General features: G+C 50.3%; 1 pseudogene; it reads right to left on the reverse strand.

The window, feature by feature from the left end:
* Positions 1 to 135: 135 nt before the first annotated feature.
* The window catches only part of LOC134432680 (zinc finger protein 850-like), a 589027-nt pseudogene continuing 571585 nt past the window's right edge, over positions 136 to 17577 (reverse strand).

Consider the following 17577-nt stretch of genomic DNA (forward strand, 5'->3'; position numbering starts at 1 on the left):
CAGGTGTGTTCCCAACATGGATCACAGGGAATGTGAGTGACCAGGGCTGTGCCCAAAGTGCCTCCTCCAGTGGGGGATGGAGCTGGAGCAGCGCAAGAAGTTCTGCCCGCACGTGGGGCACTCGCAGGGCTTTCCTTAGTGGTGCCTCCGTAGGTGTTTGGTCAAGCCAGAGCTGCTGGAGAAGCTCTTCCCACACTGGGGACACTCGTAGGGTCTCTCCCCAGTGTGGACGCGTCGGTGGTTGGTGAGATCGGAGTTCCACTTGAATCCCTTCCCGCAGTCGGGGCATTGGAAGGGCCTCTCCTCTCTGTGAATCCAATAGTGCTGGAGGAGATGGGAGCTGGTCGGAAACCTCTTCCCACACTTGGAACACTCGTAGGGCCTCTCCCCAGTGTGGGTCCTCAGGTGCTTGATCAGGCTGGAGCTCTCTCTGAAGCACATCCCACACTCGGAACACTTGTACGGCCTTTCTCCAGTGTGGATCCTCTGGTGCTTCATCAGGCTGGAGCTCAGGTTGAAGCTCTTCCCACACTCCCCACACTCATAGGGCTTCTCCCCAGTGTGGATCCTCTGGTGCCTGATCAGGTCGGAGCTCAGGCTGAAGCTCTTCCCACACTCCCCACACTTGTAGGGCCGTTCCCCAGTGTGGATCCTCTGGTGCGTGATCAGGTCGGAGTTCCACCTGAAGCTCTTCCCACACTCCACGCACGTGTGGGGCTTCTCCCCATCATGGAGCTGCTCATGGAGCACCAGCTCCGAGCTCTGGCCCCGTCTCCGGCTGCCTTCCCGGCCCAGGCTGGCTCTTTCCCCCTCAGATCCCCGCCGGCTGCGTTTGCAGCCCCTCCTCGTGCGGCATCTCCGGGGCTTTTCCTCCCCATTGGCTTCCTGCGCCGTGGAGCCGCTCAAAACGGCCTCTTCCACCAGGTTCTGCCGCAGGCATTTGTCCTCCCTGCTCTCCATGCTCAGCTCCTGCTCTGGGGGAGGAAGGACAAGGACAGGATGGGATTTGCCTCCGTGCCACAGGCAAGGGCAAGGAGATCCCCCCAGGGCTGAGCTGCAGCCGGGGCTGTGCTGGGCTGGGAGATGGAGCAGCACAGAGGGGAAAGGGGCGCTCATCGCCAGCTCAGGGCTGTGCACAAACCACCAACAGGACTGGACTGCTGGGAATGCGTCCTGAGCTGTGTGATTTTCCAACCATTTGTCTCATTATTTGATTATGACAATGGGAAGATGGCTGTAGCTCACTTCACAGGTAGCAGACAAAGGACTTCATGTTAAAACTTACTTTAAAAAGTTTTTGACCAATCACACAAACCAAAAGCATATTGACTGTAGTTCTATCCAAGCACTATAAGCACATTGAGGGTTAAAAAAATGCTTGCTTATTTAAAGTACAATACCTGCTTGTAAGCCTTAAAAAACAATGCACAGAGCTCCAGTATTAAGCTTGGAACTTCCTAATATCTTGCTAGATATACTTTTCCACAGGTTAGGGAGTTATTCTAGGTAAGTATTAATGCACAGACCATTGCTCTATTTCTCCTTACTTTCTAATTCTTATATAATTTTTCTGCTGATCAATCTATTGCCTGCTACAAAGCTCAAATCAGTTCTACTGTCTCTGAGGTTTGTCTTTTGCAGCTTTCTCAAAACCATCTGATTTTAAGCATTCCAGACACACTGACTTCCTCCTCACCTGCCTCATTGTCCTGGGCATCTTCCTCTTCCTCGCAGCCTCCCAGGAGTTGGCAATGGAAAATCCTGGTTTGGGGAAAACAAGGGATGAGCACGTTGAGTTTGAAGGTGCCTCTGCCCAAGTCCATCTCTACAAGTCACTGACACTCTGGGCTCCAGAAAAACCTCCCAAACACCAAGATTCAGCCCTGAAAAATCCTCCCAGGAGTTCCCCGTCCCTGGTCCCTCCCCTCTGGTATTCGGGGGTTCCCCCCTGTCCCAGCTGCTTGGGGGTCACGCTTGGATTGGGGGACCCCTTGTGCCTGGTGCCCGCCCTGCCCAGGCTGCTGGCAGTCCCAGCAATGCCAAAAGCTCCCCCTTCTTCCCCCTCCCCATTTCAGGATGCCGGGGCTGTTTGGGCTCCCGGGCTCCCTTCTCCCCTCATTCTCTGCTCTGGCCTGCAGCGACTCCAAGGAGTCCCCCCTGCCCCTCTCCAGGCTCTGGAGGCTCCCGCCAATGGCGGTGCTCCCCCCTCTCTGGGCTCCCCACTTTGGGCTCCTGGGGGACACAGGGCTCTGCTCCTCCAGGTTGCCTCTGCTGGCAGCCGCCACCACCACACCCCGATGTCCCCCCAAGGGGCCTTTTCCGCTCAGCCTTGGACTTCTTCATTCTCCAAACATCCCCCCAAAAACCCCAACCCAGGGACCTGCAGGGATATCCAGCCGAGCTCCCCCTCTCCGCTCACCGGCGTGATTGCGGGGGGACGATGATCCCACAGGTGTGGGCTTCGAATTCAGGCAGGGATCAACTGCCTGGTTCCCTACCTCGGCTCAGCCTTGATCTGCCTTTGTCCCTCAGCTTCTTCCCGCTCCTCCTCTTCCTTCCTCCCTCCTCCTCCCCCTCTGTCTTACCCCCACCTCCTTCTCCTCTTCCATCTCTCCCATTCCATCCCATCTCCTCCTCCTCCTTGCTAACCCCCCCTCCTTCCCCTCCTTCCATCACTGCTCACTCTCTGCCTTCATCGCTCCTCTTCCATCCCTCCCCCTGCTCCTCCCCTCTAACCCCACCTCCTCCTCCCCCTTCATCCTTGCCCTTCTGTCCCTCCTCCTCCTCCCCCAGCAGCAGCCACACCCTCGGTGCCCCGTTCCCGCAGCCCTCGCAGCCCATGGCAGGAGCGGGGATGGAGCCGGGACAGGTCGGGATGAGCAGCGCGGGGCTCTCGGCTGCTCCAGCCGCTGCAGGCGGGGGGAACCCGGCCCGAGCCAAAGGAGAGGAAAACTGGGCAAACTAGGGGCAGAGCACAAAGCTAAGGATGCAGGAGAAAATGGAGATGAAAGAATTATGTTAATATTAACTCCAAACGAGTTAAAATTGGAAATTCCAAAGTTTAGGAAAGCCGAGAAAAAAGATTTAAACACGACAGGAAGTGAAAAAGATAAATCAGGGAAATAGAAACTTCTTGATGGAAGACAATTACTTAATAAATGTGCTTCTAGGAAAATAGTAGAAGACATGCATCAGAAAACCCACTGGGGTACTCAAGCTTTGTGCGATTATTTTTTAAGGAACTATGGATGCACTACGATTTTTGAAGTTGCAAAGCAAGTAACTGAAAGATGCTTAATTTGCCAAAGGATAAATAAAAAGGTGATGAGAAAAACAAGATTAGGAGGTCGTGAGTTAGCTCATCGATCATTTCAATGTATCCAAGTAGAAGTTTAAATTTCTTAGGCTCTGGATTTATTTCTAAAAAAAACCATTTACATAGAAGAGAATATGCAATATGTTAGAAACGAGATTTTAGAAGAATAAAAATCTTTAAAGTATGAGTAACCTCCGAGAAAAATAAAAGGGGAAATGAAAGGGAAGGGAAAAAGACGAAAAATCAGAAAGAGAGTGGGATCCTCTGCAGGTCTTGCCCCCTCCGTTCGCGGCCCAGGCGCCTGTCCCGGGTCCCGGCTCGCTGCCCGCCTCAGCTCCGCCTGCGCCGGTTTCCATCCCAGGTGCGGCCTCACTGCCCAGGGCAGCTCCACCTGCCCCGGCGCTGTCGCTCAATTTGTGTGCCCTGCTCCCACTGCCTGGCCCGCGGCCGCTCTGCCGGCCATGCTGAGGAAGATGGGGGTTGCTCTGTCCTGCCGCCTGCTCCGAGGTCACCGCGCCCACCGCACCCCGGGGGGGTCCCAGCCATCCCATCCCCGGCTGCCCTGCCCATGCCACCTGCGCTGGGCACCGCCGCTGCTGCCAGGCTCTCCCACCTGCCTTTGCTCTGCCGGCAGCTGCCGGATCAGCCGCCATCAGCCATGTGGGGTTACCCACGCTCCGCCTCGGGCTCCACGGGAAGATCCCCCTCTGACGATTCCGGCAGCAGACCCTGCCCACACTCCCACCAAGCCTCAGCGGGATATCCTCCCCTGACCCCGTCCTGCTCTGAGTTGCGTCCCCTTGGTAACCACAGCTCCGGCTGTTCAAGGAAACTCTGTCTCTCTAGGGGAAGCACATTATCGAAACACTAGGAGCTCAGTTAAAAGACAGCCCTCTCCAAATTCTTTCTCAAAACACGGGAAAAGGCTATAGAAGGGATAATAGTGAAAGAGTTAGATGAAGGGATTGCTCTATTTCCGTTCAGAGAGGTTCCCATGGGAGGGATGCGCTGCCCCGCCCTGCGGGAGCCAGCAGCGCCCCTGCCGGCCGTGCCCGGAACTGAACCCAAGGGCAAAGCGCCACAGCCCAAAGGCCGGGACTGGGTCCGGGCTCTGTTTGCTGTCAGCGCCGCAGCTGTTGGTGTTTGTTTGCTTTATTATACACACTAGTAAAGAACTGGTATTCCTATTCCCATATCTTTGCCTGAGAGCCCCATGACTTCACTAGTCTAAAAATGAAGACGGAGGGGGTTTGCATTCTCCATTCCAAGAGAGGCTTTTTCTGCCTTCCCGAGCAGACACCTCTCTTGTAAAGCAAGACAAGCACCCACAGGCACTGAGGGGGGCTGCAGGAGGGGCACAAGAAGGCCCTGCAGCACTTGGGCACAAAGGCACAGCAGGTGAGTGCAAGAAGGGAGCAGCAAAAGGCCAAGCTGAAGGCAAAGGCCAGGGCACAATTCCTACAGCCCCTGAGGGATCAACCCCAGGGCCCAAGGGGGCCCCAGCACCCAGGGCACGGGCTCGGCCACAAGCACCTGGCAGAGGCATTGCCCTCCTCGGCAGGGGAGAGCCCACCAAAACAGCCTCTGGCAAGGAACCAGGGCTCCAGCTGCAGGGCACAAGGACACTGCAAGCACAGACAGCAGCACCCTCAGGACCAGCAAGTCCACCCCTTGATGGGCATGGATTGGCAGGGCTGTCACAGCTCCCATCACACCAGGAACCCTCCACACTGCAGCCCTTGAGAACATTCAGGTGGGTGTGCATTTAGAGGAGGCATTTCCTGATGGACACAGGGGCCTCTCAATCCACTCTAAATCTTAGACTGAAGGGGGAAAATAGGAAAGGAATGTTTTAATTTTTAAGGGAATGAGTGGGAAAGATGAGCAGGTATGATTTGTTCAACCACTATTAGAAGCTGTGGGGGATAGGTCAGAAATAAATGAATTGCTTTTTCTTCCTCCTGTAATTGTAATTAAATAGGAAGGAATTTGAGAGCTGGATTTTAATACTGTAAAAGGGATACAGAAGCTAGTTCTGTTCTACTTTTGTGCCAAAATGTGACAAGGCCCATGCTGATGTGAACCTCAAAGTGTGGGCAGCCCCAGGGAAAGAGGGAAAATTAGATATGGAGCCTCTACAAATTACTGTAAAGCAACCAGGACAAGGAATACCCTGTTCCAAGAGAGGGAAGGAAGGGCTCACAGCCCTGTATTGAGTCCCTGTTAAAGGCAGGGCTTTTGGAGCCAAGGATGTCTCTCTACAACACTCCTATCCTGCCAGTCAACAAACTGGATGGATAGACAGGAGGAGGAAACACAGAATTTTCAAGTGTTAAAATGAAGATTAACTGAGGCGGCTGGCCTGAGCCTTCCAGACAGGGAAAAAGAATTTAATTACAGGTGGATATTAAACAGGGTCTTGCCAAAGGAATTCTTGTGCTAAAATATTTAACCCTATATAGAATCTCCTATAGTTCAAGTCTGGCATCAAGTTAAAGCTCCAACAACCAAACAAGCCTCTAAATGGATGAGCAGGGCTCGGTTATTACAGTATGAAACTTGTTCAGTGGCACAGGAGGATTTAGAACTGAGGCCAGGGCAAGGGTTTAACCCAGCCTCCTGTTTGAACAGCCTGGAGAGGGGCTGGCAAGGAACCCAGGACTGCACTCAAGGGACAGAGCTCCAGACCCAGGCTGGGAGAGATTGATGATGGGACATTCCCTGGCCTGAGGGAGAAACTGTGGTTGTGGCTGGCTCTGCAAGGCCAGCAGAAGGGAAAAGAGCTACAAGACAGGTTGCTATTAAGGAAGGGGAATCAGACACAGTGCAGGTCACCGCCCCATGCTCAGCTCTACCCACACAGCTGTGGGTGCTTGTGAGAGCCTGGCACTGAAATGCCCTGAGCAGGAAGGCTTCAATATCTTCTGCTGACACCATGGCACCTAACAGGGGGGCAAAAGCAATTCTCACTGCTTCAGCTACCACTGGAGCAGATATCAAGGGATATTCTCCCACAGGAAGCTGGGCTGGCACAGAGCCTACACTGGCACTTTGCCGCTGCCAACACCCAGCCAGGACATCGGCTCCTGCCCAAGGAGTGCAAAGCAGCACCACTGGTGGCCAAGGGGCCCATGCCAAGTGTCCCTGAGGCCAGAAACAGCCGCCAGCACAGCTCAACACGGGGGGACCCCTCAGCCTGGCCTCAAGGGCTCTGAAGCCCCGGAGATTTGCACTTCCCGCCTGCAGCAGGAGGATGGGAGGCCGCCCCTGAGCCTGCCCTGAAGGCAACGCAGCAGCAGCCAGGGCTCCACAGCGGGCCAAGCCCCTGCGCCTGCCCACAGATCCTCGCCTGGAATCCTCTGCAATCCTGGCCACCCTCCTCTGCCATCTCCAGCCACTGGGGCCAAGCCTTGCTGCCACTGCTGCAGCTTCAGCGCTGGCTGGGCTTGCACTGCCACAGCTGCTGGGGAACACCACGGCACAATTCCACTCTGGGGCTCACTGACACCCACAGTCTGGGCTGCCTGCCATTGCACTGCTGCAAAACGTACTGAGTTTGGTTCTTCTAAATCTTCTTTCTCTGCTCAGGCTTGGTTTGTCTTTGCCTTGGTGAAGGGAATTTTAAAGCTTTTATTTAAGGGGTGTTAGACCACTCAATGGAGATGAGTTTAACACCTGAACAGACTGGGAACAGCCCAAAAGACACCCACAGAGATACCGACCAGCAACAAAACATCAACATTGCCCAGCAGCAGGAAGAGAAGCTTCATTCCAGGCAGCCTCCAGAGGAGCTTTAGAAATGCAAAGGAACACTGCTGGGCAAAGTGTGGACAATGCACCTGGGTCTCTTGCCCGGGGCAGGAACTGGGCTGATTCCCTCTGCCCCTCACCCCAAGCTCTGCCTGCTGGCACTGATGGAATTTGCACAGCTCAAGGCAGAGCCCAGGGGGAGGATATCTGACCCTGCAACACAAACGGGTGAAGCTGCAAAGGGAAACAGCAAATGGAGAATATTGGGAAAACTTCACTATAAACAAATGGAGGGAATCATCCCTCTGCCCACTCCAACATGTGCTGTAACTGTCTGTATTATGTAGGGTATATTAGAGCACTGGGGATTTTTTACTACCAAAAACTCAGGGAAATCAGTTGGGAATCCAAGTATTTGATTATTTAATTAGAGAAAGGCAGTCAATTGATGCAGCCCTGGCTGGACAGAGCGGCCAAAAACAGGGAAAAGATGAACGGCCAGCAGAACAAATCCTACAACACCATGGACCAGCCCCTGGGAACTCGAACCAATTCATATCAGGAGTCACAGAACCCATTTCTCATTTCAATGGCATCATTAGATTACAAGCTGCCCTCGCAATAATAACCAAACAAACATCTGCAGCTCCTGACCTTCCTGCTGACCAACCCAGTGAAATGAGGAACACAACACCTAACCATGGGATGAGATTAGATCATCTCTTAGCAGAAAAATAAGGGTTTGTGGAAAATTAAATGTCTCAAACTGCTGTTGGGAAACAGATGACAAAGGAAACGTGGTGAAAAACAAAACAACAACGGAAACAAGAAAGCAGCTCATGTATTGGTGCAAACGTGAAAAGGATGGGAATGGGACACGGTTTTGTGGCTCCCTGGCAGATCATGGGTTAAACGAATGCTGTTTCTCCTCTGATGTGCTACTGCAACTCTCATCTTTTTACCATGCTCCACACCTTGAGAGTGCAGCTCATTCAGCAGCTGAGTGAGGGGCCAGGGACTTGCAGATAAGGAAGTAAGGGACGAAATCACCAGCTTCAATAAATGTTACTAATTAACATGGACTGCTGCTCACAGGAAGACCGGCTAAACTCCTGAACTTCCAGAAGAACAAGGATTTAACAGAGCCGTAAATATCGGCCATTATACAAAAGTGGGGGTGCTCATTAACGAGGACATGCAGTTGGCAGATGGGGAGGTGTGAACCTTCCGAGTATCTCAGCCAGGGGGCAAAGGGAGAGGGAGATGAGGCCGGGAAAATGAGGATAAAAAGGAGGCTGCGAACTACAACAATGGCAGAGAGCACAGGCAAATGCCCCACGGCCTCTCCCACTGCTCAGCAATAAAGTTACTTTTACAGGACTCCTCTGTCTCCTCTGCGCACAGAAACCTCCGGCCACAGCAATTTCCCCGCACAGCCCCGGGCATGGGGCAGCCACCTCAGACCCAGCCACAGCAACCGGGCCGAGCCAGCGCTGCTCCGGCAGCGGCTCCTGCCGAGGCAGCGGCCGCAAGGAGACCGCGGGCAGCCGCTCCCGCAGCGCCCTCACGCCAGCGGCAACACGCGCCGGACACGGCACAACGAACCCGCCCGAGCCCCCTGCCGCCCCCGAGGCCCGCAGCCAGCCCCGAGCCCCCGCACAACCCCAGCGCGGCTCCCACCTGCGCTGCAGCCGCCTCCGAGCTCCGCCGCTGCCTCACCGCGCTCCGGCCGCCGCCACCGCTCACGGGTCCGCACACACGCTCCGACAATGCCGCCGCTGCCCAGCCACGTCTGCCCTCAGCCCGCCACCGGGGCCCTGCTCCGCCCCGCTCCCACCAATCAGCGCGCCACAAACACGACTGACGGCACCATCGCACAATCCCAGCCAGGGGCGGGCTCTGCACACGGCACAGCCCCGCCCTGCGCTCTCAGGGCCCCCCGGGCTGCGTGAGGGCAGAGCCGGAGCTGAGGAGCAGCCCTGGAACAGGCCCGGGCCCGAGGCGATTGAGCTGAAAACACAAACAAACTTCTCCGCACCTCCCGCCACGGCTTTCCCGGCACTGCGGCTCCGGTGGCTCCGGCTCCGAGGAAAGCTCTCAGTTTTCCTACCCCTAATTAGGCGCATTAGTGCACCGCTTTAATTTAAAGCAAGAAAAGGAAATCTGCCCAAAGCTCTGTGGATGAGTGGAGGAAGGGAGCGATTTCTGACAGAAAACTCCCAAACCGCAGACCAGAGTAATGAGAACTAAGTGAAGACCCTTAAATCCACTTTTCCTTCCATGCCTCCATTGTGAAAAAGACCAATCACTTTAAAAAAATAATTTAAAGTTTAATAGTAATAAAATTGTCGTAAAAATAGTAATATAATTAGAGTAATAAAAATTTGAACAATTGAGATTAGGGCAATACGAGACAATAAGAAGAAAGGTACGGAGGACCGGAGGACCGGGTACCTTTTTTGAGCGAAATAAGCCCGAAAAAGGACACCCATTATCAGAGGATTAACCCTTAAAAGCAATTGCCTGTTGCATATTCATACACCTCATACATGATGCATGAATTCCATTCAAACAAAGGATTCTGTCTGGTCAGTGTAAACTTCTGCCTCCTAATCCTCAGCGGCGTCTTCATGGCTGAGCAAGGCGGGAAGAAGTTCGTTTCTTCTGATAAGAGAGCAGTAAATTCTCTTTCTCTGAAAGATTTAGGTGTCCTGTAGCTGCTATCTGGTGCAAGTACCTCATTCCTTTCTTTAAAAAGTATCCCACATACATTGAAATAAACAAGGGCCAGGAGACTTCTTCTCCTTTTAAATGCCTTTATTAATAGTGTTCAGCTCAGGATTGGGCGGCTCGACGGTCTGCAGCGTCCGTCGTCTCTCCCAAGGCGACTCAGAGGAGGAGGATATGCACAGCTCTGTCCACCAGGGGCAGAGCTGGGGATCAGATCCTCTTGGGAGATTTTAGGGCCTGCTGATTCCGTTAGATGGTGCCCCTCCCACTCCATCAGCTTGGTCTCACCGCCCGGGTCAACTCTCATGGTCAGGGCGAGAGGCTCCGAAGGTGTTCCGCGTCTCTGCAGGCTCAGCACTCGGCTCCTCACATCCAGACATCACTCCAGTCTCTCAACTCTTAGGCGGCTCGTTGTTTTTGGGGTTTCTCCATGAGTTTGGAGATGGGGGTCCCACAAAGCATTCTGGTCTTGGGAGTCACTTTGCATAACCCCCCCACCTTCTCAGGTGTCTTCCCTATTCTCAGAAAGGTAAAACTTAGCCTCGGGCAAGGTCCCCACCCAGGAGAAGGGCCATTACCTCGCCCCAGCCAGGGCTTTTACTAATACAAAAACAACCATTAACGACAACGACCCGTGATTACAATAACAAAGGCAGCAGCCCAGCAGTAGTGGTAACTTTTTCTCCCAGAAAAAAATATTAACCGAATTTTTGTTCATAACAGTCCCCCCTCTTTCTTTGATCGAGCTTAAATTCTAAGCTTGCATCAACTCACAATTTTTTTGTTTTGAATCTACTATAAATCTCTTGTGCACTTTGGTAATCATGGTTACTTAACCTTGTTACTGTCCTTGGTTTCTTCAGGTTGGTCTGCATGGCAAGTACTATTCTACTAAAACAGATAAATAAGCATAGTAAAAAGAGCAATCCTCCAAGTACACATACAGTGAGAAAAAGTATTTTCCCATACATCCTTTTTGAAAATCTTTAGGTTCTCCCACCCACTGGGATCAAGTGTAGGAGTTTGTTCCTCATTATTTACACATGCTAACCTTTTTATTTCGTTTGAAATGTTCCTAATAATTGAATTCTTTATTTTTAATACTGCCTGGAGCCAGATAACTTTGTTTAACATAGATATTGGAATACGAATTTGGCTTTTACAATTTTGGATTTTCTCTATTTCTATTCAACTTTGCCTGTTCTGTTTAATTTCTCCCAAATCATTATATATAGGAACTCCCAAACTTGATCCAGTTTCTTTGGGTAATAAGAAAATTGGTTTTATCACTCTAGCGGCGCAGCTGCCAGACAAGATCAAATCTAGGGGTTTAAGGCTCCCCTGAAATGTGTTCCAAAAGGAGTTTTTCTCTTTTCCAGTATACTCATATAGATACTTGTAACAAACAAATTTTCTTACCATTTTCACCATTTCTTTGCTTTTTACTAGATCTGCTGAGCTTGTTTCAGCAGCATCCCATTCAAAGCACAACCAGGCTTCCCCTATAGGGCGCTCTCCTAGAAGTGGCTGCCTAAAAGTGGCAGTATTGTATGCTCTCCAATACACTCTCTTATTTTTCTGATAAAGGACCAATTGGGAGAGGTTAACACAATCAGGGTTAGAACTGATGTGGACTCTCGACCAGGAGCTCACTTCCTCCTCACAGAGGGGTTGGTAACATTCACTGCTCGGCTCAGCTGGGCTCCCCTGAGCACCACCAGCCATCAGAGCCATCAGTACTACCCTTCCCAAGAGTCCGGTATGGGTCATCTCACACAGCCTGCCCACCCGGCCTTGCCTCTTGGGGAATTTTACTGAGGAAAAACTTCCAAGCTCTTTAGAGTCCCTTCTACCCATTTCTCTGGTTAAACCTCTCTTGCTCTGTTCCCTACCAATTTTGGCTTCCCCCAGGGGAGTGTTCTGTAGAGGATTAACCTGGAGTCTTTAGAAATAAATTGGGGAACTTAACCAGAATTACTTACTTACAGCCTTAAACTTTTTACCAACATAGTTTACACAGAACAGTCTTAAAACATTTTAAGCAATATTAGAACTCTGATACCAATTTTTTTTTCCCACACAGTTCAGTCTTTTTGACTCTTCCTTCTGAGAGTCATCTTTAAATCACAGTATACTCAGGTGAATTAACTTGTGAAGCAGATGAATCTTGTCCAGCGCCGGGGGGTGAGAGTGATGTGGACTCTGGTCCAATGCCAGAGGGAAAAACTGGGACTCTGGCCCAATGCCAGAAGGACAAAGGGGTGGAGTCCGGTCCAATGCCAGAGGAAGAATGGGGTGCAGTCCAGTCCAATGCCAGAATGCCAGAGGGAAAAAAAACTGGTGTTGAATCCCGGTCCAATGCCAGGGGGTGAGAGTGATGTGAGTCCAACCTTTTCCTTTTGGTCTGCACAGTCGAGTTAGTAATGAAGAGTACCTGAAACGGGCTTTCAAACACAGGCATTAGTGGTCTGCAATTTAATGATTTTATCAAAACTCAGTTTCTCTGTTTAATGTTATTGGTTAATTTCTCTTTTTCCATAGCTTGCATGTTTCTCTCATCAACTTCTACATACTCTGTATTTTGCAAGGAGTTGTATTTCTCAGCTAACTTAACTCCCAAAGTATTTTTATTCCCCTATTTTTCTGTGTATTTAATTCACTGGTTTTTCTGTTCTATTTTTCAAGATCTTATCTATTTATCTCTTGCTTCTGTTTCTTACTTTCACTTACAGCTTAAATACTTCTTTCAACCCCTTACACTTAATTTTTTTTTTCTTACACCATTCTTCTACACAATACACTTCCCTCTAAGGAGATGTGGTAAAACTTATAATGCACAATCTACATTACCTCTATTCTAATTTGTCTATATTCATTCTCACACATTCCTTCACACCCTCAAGACACAAACTGGATCATTATTGCTAGAAAATCGCTGTGGCTCCCCTCACCTTGGGGTTGGCCCACAGGTCTCAGTATCCCTGGGCCTCTTGGAAGGGCCCTGGCTCTGGTTGCCTCTGGTGCACATTCACCTGTGAGGCTGTCTGCGGGTCACTCACGCTCTCGCAGCTATGGCTCCCTCACACACCTGAGGAGCACTAGTCTCGTTTGCAGGTCACACACACTCTTTGGCCACAGCCCCCACCTGCCCCGGGGACACAAGCCTGGTTTGCAGGTCACACATACACACACTTCAGCCACAGCCCCCACCTGCCCCAGGGACACAAGCCTGGTTTGCAGGTCACACATACACACACTTCCACTGCCCCCTTCCCACGTGCCCGGGAAGTTGAGGCTGACTTTGTGACTCACTCTCACGCACACAACAAGACAACAATAAGGTACCTTTTACTTTCACATCACTTATTACAAGTTAAGTATTACTGGCCAGTTTTGGTGCTATTGGATATCCTTTCTACCTAGATGTTTTTGTCTAACTTGAGATGTTATTCACTATACTATACTATACTATACTATACTATACTATACTATACTATACTATACTATACAATACTTCTTAGTACTTTGTTGAGACAGGACTTATCTGCTCCTGTATCTACTCAAAAATTCTAATTCTTCATTTAAGGGTCCCACTTCAAAGTTTAACAATGGCTCTTCTAGATGTTACATCAGGTCCCCTATAGTGTAAAGCCCCTGACCCTCTAATCGTCACCTTTAAGGATCTTCCCTAAATTATCTTGTTCCCTGGCTATTGCCTCATCAAGACTGAGTTTTCTACAAAACCTCCTGATGTGTCCTGCCTTTCCACAGTAAGAGCAATGTCGCTCTCTCAAAGGGCCTTGAGGTGTCTCCATCCCTCTTGTACCTGACAGTACTGACTTATCCTTGCCTCCTCCTGGTGGTGGACCCGCCCACCCTGCACTTTCTCTAGCTACAGCAACCATGATCTTAGCCTTGGCCCTTGCTTTATCTTCCTCCCTCCTTAAATACACCTTCAATGCCTCTCTTAATAACTCATTAATGCCCTTCTCTTGCCAATCTTCCATCTTTTCCAGTTTTCTCCTTATATCAGGCCAAGATTTGGTAACAAATTGGACTTTTAGCAGCATTTGACCTTCTGGGCTGTCTGAGTCTATTCTAGAGTACAACTGGAAGTTCTGCTTTAGGTGGTTAAGCCAGGCAGCAGGAGCTTCATCTTTCTCCTGTGTACCCTCAAATGCCAATTGGGTATTAGTTCCTTTGGGAACTGACTCTTTGATCCCCCGTATTATCAAAGACCTATATTCCCTCATGGCCTTCCTCCCCTCTTCCTGGTTAGGGTTCTAGCTGGGAACCGTTAGTGGCAATTTCTGTTCACCTGTTGGCACCTGGGGTCCTGGACTGTTATCTTTCTCCCATATTCTTATGCCAGCCGCCCTTATCATCTGGACCTCTTCTGGGGAAAATAATATACTCAGGATGGAATTCATCTCCCCCCAAGTGTAGATATTTGGACCTAGAAATTGATCCACTTGGTTGGCTATGCCCACTGGGTCCTCAACTAAATGCCCCAACTCTTTCTTGAGTCCTCTCACCTTTAGAAGCAGTTAGGGGAGCATTCACAAAGCCAACACCTCCTGCCACTCCTCCCATGGGAACCTCTCTGAGGGGAAAGAGTCACTCTGCCTTGGAGGTCTTGGATCTGGTGCTACAGTAAGGCCCATCTTCAGATGCCAAACTACTTTGAGGGTTCTCTGGGTTACCCTGAACTCTCTGCCCATCAGCAGGTGTATTTGCTGATAGCTGTTTATCGGGCGAGGAGGCATTTGTGTCCCAGGTAGAAGGAGGTAAAGGGACAGCAATAGGAGGGGGAGAAGAGCCTGAGTAGATATTAAGCGGAGCTGGAGAAGGGGTGGAGAATGCAGCAAGTGGAGTAGGCACTTGTGGTGGTGCAGAAGGAACTGGAGGAGATACTGGGTTTATCATAGGGGAAGCTGAAGAGGTAGAAGGAGGAATTTGAGCAGGTGGTAATGAGATGGCAGCCGGGGGAGGAACCGGACCTGCCATTTGAGGTGCTTGAAGAAGAGGATTATAAGGCGGAGGGGCAGAAGGAGGCAAATAATCCAGGGGGTCCCATCTTTTACTAGTTCTATCATCCCCTCCTTCATTCCCCTCTTTCTTCCTCTGTACCTTACAAATTCGCACCCCTTCATCCCCAACAGCGCTCTTTAACCAGCAAGCCACATACAATAATTGCTCAGGATCAGTATCTCTTTGAGCTGTCAGATAATTATTTAATTGTTGGCACATCCACTTATCCTTTGTCCCACACCAAGGCCATCCTCCTTGCAACTCTAATTCTGACCACGCTTCCATACAATAATGGATCATTTTCACTTTATCTAATCCCTCCGTGGCCTCTATAGAATCCCATTTTACTAACAGTTCTCCTAAGGGACTACTGGGAGGTATATCTCTCAGTCTCTTGCCGGTCTTTTTACTATTACAACCTCCCATTTTTCAGGTCTCAATAAAAAATCCCGAAGGTGCCTCTACTGACCGGGAATTTCAAAAAACCTTGTTTGAGGAGCTACAGCCTCCTCCACTGAACTTCAAATTTCTGCCTGATGCTCAGGACTTTATACTGAAACAACTGCCCAATCTCTTGATTGCCCAACTTCCCAACATCAGGTCTTACATCTATCGGGACTTGAACACACGAAGCCTCGTCCAAGAATCCGGGTCGTGCCTGACTCCCTCAGTCAGGAAAAACAACTGCCTGATTTTTCAGTTCGTCTCCCACTCCCACCACCGGATTTCTCACCAGTCCAGTGCTCCAGTGCTCCTCTGCGTCGCTGTCCTGAGCCGATCCCTCTTGGACCTGGTAGCCAGCTGTCCTCTGAAGATCCAAGATGGCCAGTCCTGAGTCCTCTTGCGGCGTGGCTATTCCGGATGAGAGCCCCCAGCTGAAATAAACAGGGCCAGGAGACTTCTTCTCCTTTTTAATGCCTTTATTAAAAGTGATCAGCTCAGGATTGGGCGGCTCGGCAGGTCTGCAGCGTCCCGTCGTCTCCCAGGGCGACTCTAAGGAGAAGGATATGCACAGCTCTGTCCACCAGGGGCAGGGCTGGGGGAATCCGGTCCTCGTGGGAGCCTTTAGGGTGTGATGCCCCCATCAGATGGTGCTTCAGTCCGGGTCTCGCTCCCTCCCAAACCTGGCCCGGGGGATCTCGAAGACAGGGTGAGGAACGATGAAGGTTTCCCGCATCTCTGCAGGCCTAGCGCTCTGCTCCTCACATCCAGACATCACTCCAGTCTCTCAACTCTTAGGTGGCTCGTTGTTTTTGGGGTTTCTCCGTGGGTTTGGAGTCGGGGGTCCCACAAAGCATTCTGGTCTTGGGAGTCACTTTGCATAACCCCCCCCACCCTCTCAGGTGTCTTCACTATTCTGGGAAAGGTACAACTTAGCCTCGGGAAGGTCCCCACCCAGGAGAAGGGCCATTAACTCGCCCCAGCCAGGGCTTTTACTAATACAAAAACAACCATTAACGACAACGACCCGTGATTACAATAACAAAACACTCAGAACTTGGGCAGGGCCAGTGATCTGGCTGCCTCTTTGTAACTTTTTCTCACAAAAAAGATATTTTTGTTCATAACAATAGGCTCTAATTTTTTGGGGGGGACAAATACCATCTGGAGCCTGTGATAACTTTAAAAAGTGGGTCCCCAAGAAGAAGAATTGGAATTTGTAATAGACACAGGGGCAGAGAGAACCTGCCTGTTAAATGTTCCAAAAAGTTATAGTGTAAGCAAACATATAGTGAAAGTAACAGGGGCAAAAAAAGAAAGTTTTACATTTCCAGTCATTAAAGATGTGGTAATTGAAGGAAGAAACTAAAATTTAGATGGGAGATGTGTTATTGGTCCCAGGGGTGAAATAAACGGGGCCAAGAGCCTTCTTCTCCTTTTTAATGCCTTTATTATAAGTGATCAGCTCAGGATTGGGCAGCTCGGCAGGGCTGCAGTCTCCCGTCGTCTCTCCCAGGGCAACTCAGAGGAGGAGGATATGCACAGCTCTGTCCACTAAGGGCAGAGCTGGGGATCAGGTCCTTGTGGGAGCCTTTAGGGCGTAATGATCCCTTCGTTGTTTTTGGGGTTCTTCCTGCACGTTTGGAGTAGGGGTCCCACACAGCAGGGGTCCTTAGAGTTATTTTGCATATCCCTCCCCTCCAAAGTCTTTTCTCTTAACTGTTCGGGAGGTACCGCACCCGTCACTGTCTGAGAGAAGAGCCATTAACTCGCCCCAGCCAGGGCTTTTACCGATACAAAAGCAACTATTAACAACAACGACCCATAATTACCATAACACAGGCAGCAGCCCAGCAGTAGTGGTAACCTTTTTCTCACAGAAAAAAATCAACTGAATTTTTGTTCATAACAGGGGCATGTAGCAATTTATTGGGAAGAGTCTTACAAGTGCAATTAAGAGTAAGAGTTATATCAGAAAACGGGAAAATGACAGCTAGAGTTTTGAAATTAGGCCAAGGCGATGAAGAAAAAAAATATCAACAAAGAAGTTTGGGCTGGAGAAAAAAATAGGGGAAGATTAGATATCGACCCCATAAGGGTTACAATTGAGAGAGAACAAAGAGAGAAGGTGAAGTAGAGAGGTAGTTGAGAAACTCTGAGATGTTAGAATGTGAAGTGATGACATCTTGGTGCTAGAAGAGAGCAGAAGTGTGAATGAAGGTTTTTTGCATGAAAGGCAGAGAAGTATCTTAACACATGCTTGTTAGCAGGTTATTCAATGCCACACTGAGGTCCAGAAAGGCCTTAGA

This window comes from Melospiza melodia (genome assembly GCF_035770615.1).
Source record: "Melospiza melodia melodia isolate bMelMel2 chromosome 7 unlocalized genomic scaffold, bMelMel2.pri SUPER_7_unloc_1, whole genome shotgun sequence".
Taxonomy (NCBI): Eukaryota; Metazoa; Chordata; class Aves; order Passeriformes; family Passerellidae; genus Melospiza; species Melospiza melodia.